This window comes from Myxine glutinosa, chromosome 7 (genome assembly GCF_964187855.1).
Source record: "Myxine glutinosa chromosome 7, kmMyxGlut1.1, whole genome shotgun sequence".
NCBI lineage: Eukaryota > Metazoa > Chordata > Myxini > Myxiniformes > Myxinidae > Myxine > Myxine glutinosa.
Window position 1 is genome coordinate 162030577 of NC_136267.1, and position 16277 is coordinate 162046853.

A 16277-nucleotide genomic window follows, 5' to 3' on the forward strand; every position below is an offset into this window, starting at 1 on the left:
CTCCACCTTCGTCCGGATTCCAACCGTTGCCTTTACACACGTACTCAAACTGCGCCAGGTACGCCCTCAAATCACTCTTGCCGTCATACGGCGCGAGTGGGACCTTGTGGGCGCCCGAAGGTCGGACCCCGCGCGTCACTCCTTGCGAGATCAACGCGGGACCAACCCGTTCGGGCTCCCACAGTACGCTATTCCCGGGGGGCTCCCGCGCGCCCCCCGTCCCTCCAAACACTACCCCTCCTGGTGTCGATGCCTGGGTCCCCCCTCCGCAACCCGCTACCCACGCCATACCCCCACATCCTTGCTCACCAGCAACCCCCTCACTCCCCATAGCCAAACCTCCTTGCACACCTCCCCTGTCCATCCACTCCGGACCAGTCATACATCTTACCATTGGTCCCTCACGAACACCCGGGTCTACACCACCCCCCAAGCCGACTGACTCTCCCCTCACATCATATACATTGCCACTCACCTCCGTACCTCGTCGTCGCACCTCCTCTGCCACCTGCAAACTTTTTATTTGGTTCGTGAGAACCTCATCATGATTTGAACACAGACCTTGTACATATTCCATGACTTCCTCCTTTATCTCCCTCTTAGTTTCCCTCCGTCTCTTCTTAATTTCACTCACCCCCTCTTCCACCTCCTCTAATTTTCCTTTACCTCCTTCATCTCCCTGTGCGCCCCCTCTATCTCTTCCTCTAACGCCACCTTAACCGTTTCTATGTGCGTCCTCACCTCTCGGTCCTTCGTCTCCATTACTTCTGTCACCTCCTCCAACTTCTTCGTCAACCCCTCATGTACCATCTGACATTCCTTTTGTGTTGCTATTAATTCGTTTTTAATGTCCTTTTGTGTCGCTTTTAAACCCCCGATGATTGCCGTGTTCTTTTCCACTTGGTCCGCTAGTTCCCTTTGTCCGACTGTCAGCTGTTCTACTCCCTTCGTCAGACCCTCTATTCCCCCCTGTAACCTAGCCGTATTATTTCTCACCTCTTTCTCCATACGCTTCTCACCTCGCTTTACCTCCTCGCGTAGCCCCGAGACCTCCTCACTCACACCTCGTCGTATCTCCTCTTTCATCTCCTCCATCTCCTTTGTAGATGCCACCCTCATCTGTCCCAATTCATCCCTCTGAGCATCCAATTTGGTTTCTACCCCGATTTTTACCTCCTCTATCTGCTCTCCCATTTGTTTAATTTCTCGGGCGGATCGCTCCCCTATCTCCCGCAATTTGCCTTCCATCCTGTTTTCTAACCCCATTAACCCATGTTTTAATCCCTCACCGGTACTCCTCGCTTCGTCCCTCATTACCCCCATTTGCTCACCCTGAGCATCCATTTTTGCTTCTAGCCCCATATTTGCCATTAGTATGGCTGCATTAATCTGCGCCATGAGGTCCCGCACATCAATTCCCGCGATTTGCGCAGCGGGCGCGGCTACCCCGCGTTCGTGCGAGCTGCCACTTTGTGCGTCTGATACCACGTGCGCGAGAGCGCCATTTTGTGCACCTGATACCCCCTCAACCACATTGCCAATGTTCTCCTCCTCTCTTTCATCCACATACATTTCCCCGAGGTCCTGGGTCGATTCTACCCCGTCTATCTCTCCCACCGGCATCCCGTCGCCTTGACCAGCCATGGCGCGATTTCAAAATTCGGGTTTTGTAAAACAAAAGCAAATTTCACCGTTAATAATTTCGAGCGCGTGAAGCGCGCTTCGGGTCCAATTCCACTTCCCGACACCAATTGTTACTGATCGCGGTTTAGATGTTACTTTGCCGAGCGAAGGCTCCGCGACCGAACAGTTATTCCCCGATTAGAACCCGATTCCACCCAAACGTTGGCCGGATCGCACCGCAGCTATTCAATAGGGAAAAGACAAAGGCGACACGGATGTGAAGAAGAAGAAGAAGAAGACAAAAAGGTTGGAAATACTACTAAATTTATTCCTACTATTTACATGCTCAGAGTAACCAAGGAGAAGGAAAGATAATAAAATAATATACAGAAGAATCAGAGACACAGTGCAATTATTAACTTATACAAGCTTAATTAATACCCAGGGACAAGCCACACAGAACAAACTCACGTACACAAGAAGGGTGGAGGAAAGGAATGAATGCTGGAAGGAGGAATGGGAAGGCTCAGCTGGGGCAGATGGTTCGGGCTTGATCCCGCACGGGACGTCGGCTGGACCTCGACGGCCACCGATGCCACCGCTATCTGGTCCCCGCGGGGTAACGGGTTGAAGCTGCCTGGTGGAGTCAACGCTGCTTGTGGAGCCAAAGCTGCTTCTCTGGCTCACCTCAGGGCGCGTCTGCCGTCTCTGGCGCAACTGCTGGTAATTGACCTGGAACCTTCTCTCTCTTGGCCCTGGTGTCTCCTCACCATCGACAACTCAACGTCAACCAACGCAACCACTGACCACTCGACGCCACCACTTCTCACCACCGACTTCTTACCCCCGCAACCAACGCAACCCCTGACCCTCCACTGACGACCAACTGACGACTCACTCTCTTGCTTCTTGCGTGCGCGCCTTTTATAGCGCCTCCAGCGATCAAGCCGCCGGCCCTCAGGACACGCCCATTGGTGTGCTCACCTCGGCCCTGGTTGGTCACGCGACCCTCTCGCTCCGCCCTTGATGACGACGGGCGGGCACGCCCCTCTTCCCCTCTATGACGAGGTGGAGACACGCCTTTCTTCTCCGACCCTGCCTCGTGGTCAATGGCGGTTATTGGAGGGGAGGTAATTGGCAATCGAGGGTTGGCAATCACGAGAGGGGATGTAAAAGGAAATGGAGATTTTGGGGATGGGAATGAAAGGGGATCTATTCTTTTTCACTGGTGCAATGGAGTACTTCAATTAATGGGAGACACAGCCTTACCCTAAAACACAGAATAAGAGATAACTATCAAACAGGGGTATTCTATTATTTGGCTGACGTGTATGCTTGTGGACTAATTATGGGATGCCCTTTCACCTTTACACAGCTCCGGAGGCAGGGGGGCGCAGAATAAACAATAATAACAATTCACACAATCAAAAAAATATACCGTTCTCATATCCGCAACAATATATATAGATTGTTGAAAGTATCTTCGTCCAGTCACTTTCGGTTCATGGTTTCACTTTGGGTTCGTTCATGGTTCGGTGGATGTGCGGAGTGTCTTTGAGAGAGGGGAACACAAATGATGAATTGCGAAAGATGATGGGAATAGAGCCTGTGATTGATGCTGTGAAGAGGAACAGGTTGAGATGGTTTGGTCATGTGTTGAGGAAGGATGAAAGTGACTGGTTGAGAAGAGTGATGGAAATGAATGTAGAAGGAAGTAGAGGATGGGGAAGACCGAGAAAGACTTGGCTAAAGATGGTGGAAGAAGAAATGCGGGCAAGGGGGTTAACAAGGAGAGATGCAGAAAATAGGGCAAAATGGAGAAGATTGTCATGGGGACCGCAAGGCTAACCCCCGCTCTTGCAGGGAAAATGGCCTTAAAATGCATGTTGTTGTTGTTGTTGACAGTATCTTAAAATACAGGACCGAATTTCAAAAATATAACTCCAGAATTGATCTTTGCAGCAGTTCCGATTATTAAAAGAGTGTCAAATTCGAACATATAGTTGGACATTATGTATTTTCAGATGAAAATTGATGATTTTAGAAGTTTGACATTGAGTTGACCTTTGACCTTAAATAGTTGGTTTTCCAATTCAGTGAGGCACTGCAAATGCTGTTAAATTGTGAAGTCAATTGGATTCAAAGTGATGATTTTTTCAGATGAAATTTGATGATTTGAGAAGTTTGACCTTAAGTTGATCTTTGACCTTTTGACCTCAAACACAGTTGGTTTCCAAATTTAGTGACCCAACATGCAAATTCTGTTCAATTTTCAAGTCAATCAGATGAAAAATGGCAATTAAAAAAAATTAGACCTCTTGACCTTTGACCTCAAAATCAATAGGCTTCTTACTTATGACCAACTCTAACATCTGGTCAAGTTTCGTGAAGATCGGTTTAAAATTGTGACCTGCATGTGATTGACAGTCTAACAGACCGACAGAATAACGCAACAAGACCAATATACTTGAAAAATCTTCGACTTTGCAAGTTACAAACAGACAGGGGTGAAAACATAACTTCGGTCCACCTTTGGTGACAGAGGTAAAAATTAAGTAGCAATTCAGTATCACCTTGGAGTTTGAAATGTGTCTTAAAAAACATTAGACAATGATGAAACAACGGGTGATGAAACAACAGAAACAACAGGCAACGAGCAAATGGTAGCCATTACCTAAAGATGAACAGACAGCTCTAAGTCAGACAAAAGTACATCAGGGAAACAGGCACGACACTGGCTATGTGTGATGTCTGTAAGCCAGCACTTACTAATTACATTAACAAAGGCCTAGTGTATCTGGTTGAGATTTTGCCATTTTACCGTGAATCTGCTAGTGTCCCTCGTACAGTGGCCCAAGCAGACATGAATATAAGTGGCACACCTGGGAATACAAAGAGGAAAAAAATGAGTATGCGCTGGTGGTCAGGATAAAGGAGTTTGGTTTCTGGTAAAATAAAAGACCTGCACAAATAAGCCATAGAGTCTGGGCAGAATAACAATATTGCTGGTGTCAACAAGGTTTTTTCTGAAACCAAGGAAGATGTTCTCTAGAAAGGCATGGTATCCCGCACAAATCAATCTTTCATTCATGCAGCAAAAACGGTTGTGAGTGTTGCGTCAGTAGTTTTCAGGCTTCGCGCGAAAAAGGGTCGTAAGGATAAGGTCATAAGGATGTTTATCCAATACACTGGAACCAATACGCGACTTTCAAAATGACGTAATCCTCCTCAAAATGTGTGGTGCGCATGCACAGAAACCCCAGGAAGCTGAAGAGTTTGGGGCGAAATAAAATATATTGTGTGTCCGGGATGAGGATTGTTACCTGAAATGACTATGAAAAGAAGCTGAAAATACTTGGAAAAGTACCTGAGAGAAAGGGCTGTGCGTCTGCACAACAGAACACTTGGAGAACTTTGTCAGCTCGCCGAATGAGTACCTACTCACATTGCAAAGTCCTGACCATGTGGGTCAGTGCAAGGCCCAAGTGGTCTGATGGCATGCTACGCAACATCCCGACGGATCACTACTGGTGAATGGACTGTATATCTGGATTAGGTTCTTCTGACCACCAATGGGAAGGATATATCTGGGGCTAGTGCATGTACGGGATAAGTTTGAAATGATGACATTTACAATTAATCATGTTGGGAGGGGAAGGTGGGAGGTACGGGAGATGTGAGTACTGTTATAAATATATCGTTTGTTTGGTTCTGGGGCCATCAAGATCAATTATACTACATTTTTTGCAACTATTGCTAAAAGTTAAAGCATCCGTGTGTGTCGTTGGTTGTTATCTCCATTTGCGGGTTTTAGGAGGTGGAACGGAGTCCTCCCAGGACGCAAGGAATTCACCTCCTCTTCGGCAAGGAGAGTGTCACGATTCATGGACCAGTTTGTGAAATTTTCTTATTCTCAAGGTTTTGTTCCAAGGGCTCCTTTGAAGTTCGTCACAGAGCCTTGGACAGCTTCCAACCGCAGTTTGTTTGTATTAACATTCCCAGGGATGGTTTTAAAGATCTCTGTAACGTTCTTATTCATCATTCCCGTTATTCCAATAGTCACTGGTATAATTCCAGTGCTCTTCAGCTTCCAGGCCCTTTTCAATTCATTTTTGCGGTCTTGATATTTGGTCATTTTCTTTATTTCTGTGTTGTTTAGGCCAAAATTGCTTGGTTGTGACACTTCATTTAGCAAGGCCTTTTTTCTTTTTCTACCCAAGTACCATATCCAATTGCAGTGCTTTGTTTTCTATGTTCACGCTCGATGGGATCATCAGGCCGTATGTGAGAGTTACTTCCTTGTTTTCAATTTTCGCTTTTGGTTCATGTTACCATGCATTTTCTGGAACTGGAATATTGAGACTTTTGAAGATGTGCCAGTGGAATACTCTACTCTACATACCTTGTTGCGCCTTTGAGAGTACAGCTGTTCTGGCATGAGTTTTTTTACATCCCAATAGGAGGTGACTCATAGTTTCTGTTTCTACCTTGCTGGACCTATACCTCACAGATTGACTCAGTCCTGCCATTTTATTAAAGCCATTCGTATAGTAAGTACCCTTGCTCTTGGACATTTATAATAATTCGTTCTCCATCCCAGTTGAGCTGACTTCTTCTTAGCCATTCCAACGAGCCTTCTTTCACTACTCCCAATCTGTCCAACTCTTTTTCTTTTATACCTTCCTGCTCTTTTATCAATGATCAACTGCCATCTCTTATCTTCCCCATCAAAAACCTTGATCTTTTCTACCCCCATTAATTCACCCCAGATATCCACTTTTTTGAAATACCGACTTCTTTCCTGGAGGTCCTGACAGTGTCCACGTGTTTTTACCTCTCCCACCCACACCCTTTCCTCTGCCCCCTCCCCCCAAGCCCTCTCCCTCCCACAGATCTCCCGATGTCCATGCTTTCTGCTGTTGTACTTGTGTGCTTCCCTCTCTCTCCCCATCTTGTCTCCCGCTCCCTCTATTGTATGTTTTGTTTGTCCGATTGTTTTTTTTGTGATTAATGTTAGCGCTTACACGAGCCTCGATCTTGTATACAAATAAATAAATAAATAAAAACGCGAGGCATTTTTTGGGGCTGTATTCCTCCAAGCCCGTTGCATCTGTCAGTGAAGTGTTTTCCATCCCAGCCATGTCTTCCGCATATCCTCCAGAGACATGTACAGCCCTAGAGCGTCGTCTCCGGAGCACGTGGGCCTTCAATCCACATTTGCCTCCTATCGGGCTTCGTCTCTGCTAGTGTGTGTGTGTGTGTGTGTGTGTGTGTGTGTGTGTGTGTGTGTGTGTGTGTGTGTGTGTGTGTGTGTGTGTGTGTGTGTGTGTGTGTGTGTGTGTGTGTGTGTGTGATATCCACAGCTTAATGCTAGAATGTACGAACAGGAAATGTTTACAAACCCACCAACTCTCAACCACTGATATTTCTGGTATTCTTGTATTCCCCCCCTGAGTCTGATATTCATTCAAGAACAAAACAGTTGTGTTTAACCATTTTGAGATTGCCACTCTTTCATCTAAATTATAAATGCTGAAAATTATGCTTAAGAGACAATTTGAATTACACATTTCATGCTAGTAACGTCAGGTTAAAAGTGCCATTCAAGCAGAACCGAATCAGTGTCAACACAGCGCATGCCCAAAGGCCCCATTGGGCATTAATATGTAATTTCGAAAGTCACTGTATTTCACAAAAAGGAACCTTTTTGTCTTTGAAGAATTCCCAGAAAGTTGGCAAACCGCAGGCAGGTTGGTGGTCTTTCTGTCTTCTACCGACTCCTCTCCGACCTTGCTCCCCCAGCTCTGTCTGTGCTCTGTCCTCCAAATATTCCTACAGGTCGCACAAGATCTGCCAGCAACCCTCTTATGGTTAAACTGCCTAAATCTAGACTCACTGCTCACCTTCATTCCCCTTTTCTCCCGCCTCTGGAACAAACTCCCTAACTCTCTTCAATCCCACTTCTCCCTCCAGGTCTTTAAAACAGCTGTTCACCACCATCTCTTATCTTCCCTCATCCAAAACCTTGATCTTTTCTACCCCCGGTAATTTCACCCCAGATCCACTTTTTTGAAATACCAACTTCTTTCTTGGAAGTCCTAACAGTGTCCACGTGTTTTTACCTCTCCCACACCCCCCTCCCTTCCTATGCCTCCGTCCCCAACCCCCCTCCCTTCCACAGATCTCCCGATGTCCCTGCTCTCCATCTTGTGCTCTCGCTCCCTTTATCATATGTTTTATGTTATATGTGTCAGTTTGTCTTTTTGTGATCAATGTTAGCTCTTACACGAGCCTCGATCTTATATACACAAAAAAAAAAAAAAACCTACCTATTATGATCCATCCTACTCGTTGCCCCTATTTGTGGCGCAGGTAATTGCACAGGCTGACATTCAAAACCCGGAGTATTTTTGCCCAGGTCCGCTGTCAAACTGACGCTTTGCTACACAATGACATTCTCCCTTATGTGGCCAACGTTACAAGTTCAACAGTTACGGAGATGGATTGACAGCGCTTTGCTCCCCCCTACCGCCAGCGCATCACATTCCAGCACTCCTCCACATCTGTTTTGGTCACCATATGATTTTCATCTCTTTTGAGCTCTCAGGTCAGATGGTGCATCAAAGTGAAGAGTACTTTTTATCAGATGCTATGAAATGGCTATGTACTTGTCGTAAATAAGGTGAAGATGAGGAAGATGAGGTTGGAAAGAATATATTTTTTTCGCAAGCAGCACTATTTTGTAGGCATGCTTGACTTCTTCTTACATGTGTATACTGTATTATCCATGAAAACAACACTGAAGATGTAGTTCAGAGAACTGGATGCTCCTCTCTCACCCCAGCCGATGAGTGTGAAGAACCAGAGGAAGTTCTGCCGTCGGGAATAGAAGGTGAGGAAGATGAGGCTGTGCAGATACAACCCCTCGACCAGCATCCAGAAGTAATTTGTGGCGAGGAAGTAAAGGTACAGAAAAACGGATATCTCACAAGCAATCTGCAAAAAAAAAAAAATTGCTTCAATTAGAGGATTCTTTACATAACAAGTACAAAAAGTTTTAATTAAAACAAAAGCCGCGTCGATGTTACACAATGCCTAGATGCAGCTGTGCCTATAACGTCGATGTTATAAGCACAGGACATTCCTATTGATTCGATTACTTGATGTTATTTTTGTGCAAAGTGAAAATATATCTCGGCAATTTCCCGTGTGTGGCGACGAATTTTTAATATATCTCGGCATTTTCCCGTCTGTTATTTCAGGCGGTGTATGACTGACCATGCCGCGATTGAAAAAAATATATATCTCGGCAACTTCCCGTGTGTGGCGACACGTGAACGAAGCTATGCTCCTCTCTCCACATTATTGTGACGACGTATAAATTAAATATTTCATCGTGACGATTGTCATCAAATGGACGAATTTTTAATATATCTCGGCATTTTCCCGTCTGTTATTGCAGGCGGTGTATGACTGACCAGGCCGCGATTTAAACAAAATATATCTCGGCAATTTCTCGTGTGTGGCGACACGTGAACGAAGCTATGCTCCTCTCTCCACATTATTGTGACGACGTATAAATTAAATATTTCATCGTGACGATTGTCATCAAATGGACGAATATTTAATATATCTCGGCATTTTCCCGTCTGTTATTGCAGGCGGTGTATGACTGACCATGCCGCGATTTAAACAAAATATATCTCGGCAATTTCTCGTGTGTAGCGACACGTGAACGAAGCTATGCTCCTCTCTCCATATTATTGTGTCGACGTATAAATTAAATATTTAATCGTGACGATTGTCATCAAATGGACGAATTTTTAATATATCTTGGCATTTTCCCGTCTGTTATTTCGGGCGGTGTATGACTAAGCATGCCACGATTTAAACAAAATATATATATCTCGGCATTTTCCCGTCTCTTATTTCGAGCGGTGTATGACTGAGCATGCCGCGATTAAAAAATATATATACAGTATCTCAATGGACTTGAAGTTACAGGCCTTTGAGAATTCATTTCGTTCTATAAAGGGCAACTTTCATCGGATTTTCTTCCCGTTTTTTTTCAACCGAGTCTAAAACTATGTTAGCGACTGTGAAAAATGAAATGATATATCGAATTTGATTTGAAAGAAAACTGTGTGAGAGAGGAAGACACCACGGGCCTACAAAACAGGCCTCAAAGCTATGCGAGTTAATAAAATGGTGGATATTTGTTTATATGAAGCCTCTCCAAAAATGGGTGGAGCTATGGTTCCCAGAATGGGTGGAGCTTTGAGGTTTTGTCTTCTCTGCAAGAGCAAGAAGAAGAAGAAGAAGAAGCAACAGAGGTAACAACTAACAACAACAACAGCAGAGGGCACTCTATGAGCAGCGTCTGCGACGCGGCTAAAAATCGAAATGTAAAACAACAGTTGTAGGATATATCCAACTACCCCATAAAGAAAAACTAGAGCTTCCAGGGAAGCAGAACTCAACTGAACTGACTGGACAACTTTAAAGTAGGTCAGTTGTCTATTAGATTTGACTTAAATGAAAAGCCAGCAACCTTGTGTTATAATTTTAAGGTCCTTGTATCCTTGTGTGGTAAGAGTCTCACACACCAAGTTTGATCAAAATCCATAAATATTTGTGGACGTTAAAGTCTTAACGTCGTTTCGGAGCTGAAAACAAAATATGGCGGCCTATGGCGGCCATTTTGTGACGGATCGGGTTTTTTTTTTTTTTTGTTGTATACAGAGTCGAGGCTCGTGAAAGAGCTAACATTTATCAAACATGCAATAGCAACCTACCTTGTGTGGTAAAGGTTAAACATTCTAAGTTTGATCAAAATCTGTTCACATTTGTGGACGCTAGAGTGTTAACGTCGTTTTCATGACCAAAAACAAAATGGTCGCCTAAGTCCGCCATTTTTCAACGGATCGGGCTGAAATGTAATACCAACCTGGTCCTTGGGGTAAGGATGCTGCAAGTCAAGTTTTATCAGAATCGGTTGATATTTGTGGACGCTGGAGTGTTAACGTCGAAAAGTTAACGGATGACAGACGACGGACGCCGGAGGGTTCAGTATGTGATGAACTCAACTGGACAGTAGTCCAGTTGAGTTAATAATAACCACACAAAACACCGGTGTCCAGAAAAAGGTAAAATGTGGCCAAAGCACAAGTTGTTCACAGCAAATCTCTGCACAGAGAACGAGCGAGATGGTAAAAAGTTGTCTGATTGATAATTATTGATTGATACTTGAGAGGTGGCACTTGAGATTTATTTGTGGTTACCTATTCCTCCATTCTTTAATTTCTCCAAGTGTCCCTCTGTTGAATCCCTTTACCCTGCAGTTGGTGTGTTTACCTGCTTTATAATCTGTTATGTTCAGTTGTGGTCTGTGATTCGCTAGCTTTTCCATGAGCCTCGACTTTGTATAAAAAAGCTATTCTATTAAGTTTCTTTTTTTTGATGATGATGATTTGGGAATGATGACCTCTGCCACCAAAGGTGGACGGACAGAGGTTATGTTTTCACTCCTCTCTGTCTGTCTGTGTGCAGGAAATCTCACAACAAAAGTGGACAGATTATGACAAAACGTGGTGGACATGTTGGGTGTGTGACAAAAACGAATTCATTCGCTTTTGGTGAAGATCTGGATTCATATATGTTTTTTTTTTTTTTAACTTTGAAGTGATTCTTCACCATTCAGTGATAGGGCCAAACACGATATATACAGAACAGTGTGGCGGGCACAAGGAACAATAATTCTGCGCACCAGTGGGTGGCGCGAGCGTCCAGGCGGGGAACGAGAGCGCATGCCCCACCTTTCGACCGATCGGCCACGCCCGGGGACAAGGCGTGGCCTCGGGACATATATGCAGCTCTAAGCTCGAGCCCGCCCAGTGCTGAAGTGCGAGCCCTTAATAAAGACTCTGTTTGTACCAAGCGTTGTGGCCTACCTCTCTGGCAATCGAGTCGTGTGTGCACAGCACCACACTGGTGACCCCGATTGGTTCAGCCGTCGCTGACCCCCGAACGTGCCATGGCTACCAACGCCGTCGCCGTCAAACTCCCGGAGTTTTGGGAAGCACAGGCCGACGTTTGGTTTGTGCAGGCCGAAGCCCAATTTCAGCTCCGAGGCATCACGGCAGACGAGACCCGGTACTTCCACGTGGTCGCCGCCCTCGGGCCCGGCACTGCCGCCCGAGTCGTGTCCATCCTTCGGCGCCCGCCAGGCGACAACAAGTACGAGGAGCTTAAACATCTCCTCCTCGCCACGTTTGGGCTCACGGAGATCGAACGGGCCGACCGCCTCCTGGACCTTCCCGCCCTCGGCGACACACGGCCATCCGTCCGGATGGATTACATGCTGTCGCTGCTTGGAGACCAGCGCCCGGATTTCTTGTTTCGCGCGCTTTTCCTCCGCCAGCTACCGATACAGGTGCGCCTCGCGCTGGCCGGTTCCAAAATCACGGAACCCCGCGACCTGGCCGGAGAGGCCGACAAGTTTTTCGCGGCCTGTGACACAAGGTCGGTTTACGGTGCTGCCGTAGTGGATCCCGGGGCAGAGGCTACAGCGCCCCCGGCTTCCCTCGTGGCCGCTGCTGCGCCCCGCCCACTACCGCCGCCGCCATCACCACGGCCGCTGCGGCTGTCACCGCCGCAAACCTGGTGCTACTACCACGCCAGGTTCGGCCGCAAGGCTAAAACGTGTCGACCGCCATGCTCTTTTGACGGGTCGGGAAACGACCGGGCCGGCGCTCATTAGCGGCCCTGAGCGTCGGCCATTCCGGCAGCCTCCTGTTCATCATGGACACCTTGTCCGGGCGCCGTTTCCTTTGCGACACAGGAGCGCAGGTAAGCATCCTCCCCGCCTCCACGTCCGACAAGCAAGCCGCGGGCCGGGGCCCCGCTTTGCTGGCCGCCAACGGTACACCCATCCGCACATTCGGGAAGCGTTGCCTCTCACTGCGGTTCGGAGGGCAGCGCTTTCAATGGTCGTTCGTGACCGCCAGCGTGCCAATGCCCTTGCTGGGCGCGGACTTCCTATGTGCGCATGGGCTGTTGGTCGACGTGAAGCGCAGATGTCTCGTCCAGGCCGAAACCTTCAGCTCGCTCGCTTGTTCGCTGAGCGGCTCATTGAGCAGCTCACTGAGCGGCTCACCGAGCGGCTTGCCAAGCAGCTCGCTGGAAGGTTCCGTCCCGGCGAGTTTAGTTTGCACGCTTCCGGCAGCGGATGACTTTACCCGCCTCCTAGCCAGTTTCCCGGCCCTCACGCGGCCCACCTTCTCAGCGGTGGCCGTTGAACACGGGGTGGAGCACCATATACCCACATTCGGGCCGCCGGTCTACGCCCGGGCACGCCGACTCGAACTCACGAAGCTCGCGGTGGCGAAAGCGAAGTTCGCCACGCTGGAGCGGCTGGGGATCGTACGGCGCTCCAACAGCGCTTGGGCTTCTCCTCTGCACATTGTGCCGAAGCCCGGCGGGGGATGGCGGCCGTGCGGGGACTACCGTCAGCTCAATGATGCCACCACCCCCGACCGTTACCCGGTCCCGCATATCCAGGACTTTCCCGCCCGGTTGGCAAATACGACCGTGTTTTCCAAGGTGGACCTCATCCGGGGCTACCACCAGGTCCCCGTACAACCGGGCGATGTCCCGAAGATGGCCGTCATCATCCCTTTCGGCCTCTTCGAGTTCCTGAGAATGCCTTTCGGGTTGAAGAACGCGGCCCAGGCGTTCCAATGGCTTATGGACAGCGTCTTGCGTGACTTACCTTTCCTCTTTGTCTACCTGGACGACATCCTAGTCACGAGCGCGTCCCGGGAGGAGCACCTGCTCCACCTCCGCACGCTTTTCGAACGCCTGGGCCAGCATGGCCTAATCATCAACCCCGCAAAGTGCCGTTTCGGCGTCACCACCATCGACTTCTTGGGGCACCGCATCACCAGGCACGGGGCCATCCCTTTACCGGCCAAGGTGGAGGCGGTCAGGGATTTCCCGCGACCCCGCACGATCAAGGGGCTCCAGGAGTTCCTGGGCATGGTAAATTTTTACCACCGCTTTGTGCCACACGTCGCCCAGCTCCTCCGCCCCCTGCACGAGGCCCTCCGTGGCAAGATGGGCAAAGGTGACATTGCCTGGTCGGAGCCGATGGCCGCGTCGTTCGCAGGCGCAAAGCTGGCCCTGGCCAACGTCACCATGCTGGCGCACCCGGTGCCCGATGCACCGATCGTCCTCACCACCGACGCGTCGGACTACGCGGTGGGCGCGGTGCACGAGCAGTGGGTGCGTGGTGCATGGCAACCGCTGGCGTTTTTTAGCCGGCAGCTTCACCCGCACGAACGCCGCTACAGCACCTTCGACCGCGAGCTGCTCGGGCTCCACCTGGCAGTCCGACACTTCCGCCATCTGCTGGAGGGCCGCCCGTTCACGGCTTTCGTCGACCACAAGCCCCTTGTGTTCGCGATGGCCAAGGTCGCTGAGCCATGGTCGGCACGGCAACAGCGTCACTTCTCTGCCGTGTCCGAGTATACGACGGACATCCGTCACGTGGTGGGTAAAGACAACCCGGTGGCGGATTGCCTTTCCCGGTCCGTCGCACATGCGGTCCACCTCGGGATCGACTATGCCCGGATGGCGGAGGACCAGACCGCCGACCCCGGTGTCCAGGCCTTGCGGACCGCCATCACGGGCCTCCGCGTCACCGAGGTGCCGTTTGACGCCGCGGGCGCGGCCCTCCTGTGCGACGTCTCCCTCGGCCGGCCTCGCCCCATCTTGCCCGCTGGCTGGCAGCGCACAGTGTTCGACGCCATCCACGGCCTGTCCCACCCGGGCACGAAGGCCTCCCAGAAGCTCGTCGCGGCGAAGTTCGTCTGGCATGGCCTCAGGAAGGACATCCGCGACTGGGCCAGGACGTGCCTCGCGTGCCAGCGCGCAAAGGTCCACCGCCACACCCAGGCCCCGTTGGCCCCATTTGCGGTGCCCGAGCGTCGGTTCGACCACGTGCACGTCGACCTGGTGGGACCCTCTGCCCCCCTCGCGGGGGTTCACCCACCTCCTCACCATGGTGGACCGCACCACACAGTGGCCGGAGGCCGTCCCATTGGTGGCGACGTCTGTGGGTGATGTGGCGCAAGCCTTCATCGCCACTTGGGTTGCCCGGTCCGGTGCCCCCTCGGACATCTCGTCCGACCACGGCCCCCTGTTCACCTCGGAGCTTTGGGCCACGGTGGCGCAAGGGCACGGCGTGAAACTACACCGCACAACGGCCTACCACCCCCAGGCCAATGGCCTGTGCGAGCGCTTTCATCGCTCGATGAAGGCCGCGCTCCAGGCCAGCCTCCGCGACGGCAACTGGGCCGACAGGCTCCCCTGGGTCCTGCTGGGCCTCAGGACGGCGCCCAAGGACGACCTGCGCGCGTCCTCGGCAGAGCTGGTCTTCGGGCAACCACTGCGGGTACCGGGCGAATTTATCCCCGACTCCACGGCTCCTTGGTCCGCGGCGCAACAGCGCTCCGCCCTTCAGGAGACTGCCTGGAGGTTCGCCCCGGTGCCGACGGCACACCACGGTTGCCCGTCCTCCCACGTCGCCCCGGAGGTTCGCACGGCAGAGTACGTCTTCGTCCGGAACGATGCCCACCGGGCACCGCTACGGCCCCCCGTACGACGGGCCCTTCCGCGTGCTGGAGACCGGGGACAAACATTTCACCGTAGACATCGGCGGTGCTCCGGATCGTATCTCCGTGGACCGCCTCAAGCCGGCCCACCTCGATCTGGACCACCCCCCGCAAGCATCTCTGCCTCCGCTTCGAGGCCGCCCCCCGGGCGGTCGGACCCCCGGCACCCCCCAGACCCGCCGTCCCGCTACCCCCCAGCCCTGCACCCATTGCAGGGGGCGTTTCGGCCGGGTCATCCGGCTTCCCCGCAAACTCACCCTTCAGGTGCGCGGGAATTCTGGCGGGGGCACGTATGGTGGGCACAAGGAACAATAATTCCGCGCACCAGTGGGTGGCGCAAGCGTCCAGGCGGGGAACGAGAGCGCATGCCCCGCCTTTCGACCGATCGGCCACGCCCGGGGGACAAGGCGTGGCCTCGGGACATATATGCGGGCTCTAAGCTCGAGCCCGCCCAGTGCTGAAGTGCGAGCCCTTAATAAAGACTCTGTTTGTTCCAACGCGTTGTGGCCTACCTCTCTGGCAATCGAGTCGTGTGTGCACAGCACCACAACAGTATATATGTACAGTATATCACGATATTTCAAAAACTTGTGGACGGATTATGACAAAACCAGGTGGACGACTTGGTTCGGTGACAAGAACAAGCCGATTCGATTTTGGTTAAGGTCCGAATCCAGATCCGGCCTATCACTGGGATACAAACATGAACTGTTCAGCTTGGCGGAGGTGTGTGATATACCGAGTGCTGTTCTAGTTACCCTGCGCTCGCGAAGCGAATCTGAGGGTAAGCATTCAGTTGTGTACGACGTGTGCCGTGTGCTGTACGTGTCTGCATTTTAAAAATTCATTCTCTCGGCAACCTTTGGTCCGATTGACTGGCAATTTTCACGAAAGGTGCAACTCCACTGTATAATTGTTTTATCATAACTAGCAGAAGTACCCGGCATTGCCGGGCGGGGGAGGGGAGGGAAGGGGGAATGG

The 16277-nt window shown here is 50.5% G+C and overlaps 1 pseudogene; it reads right to left on the reverse strand.

Moving 5' to 3' along the window:
- Positions 1–16277, reverse strand: part of LOC137430908 (parathyroid hormone/parathyroid hormone-related peptide receptor-like) — an 81745-nt pseudogene that overhangs the window by 33708 nt on the left and 31760 nt on the right.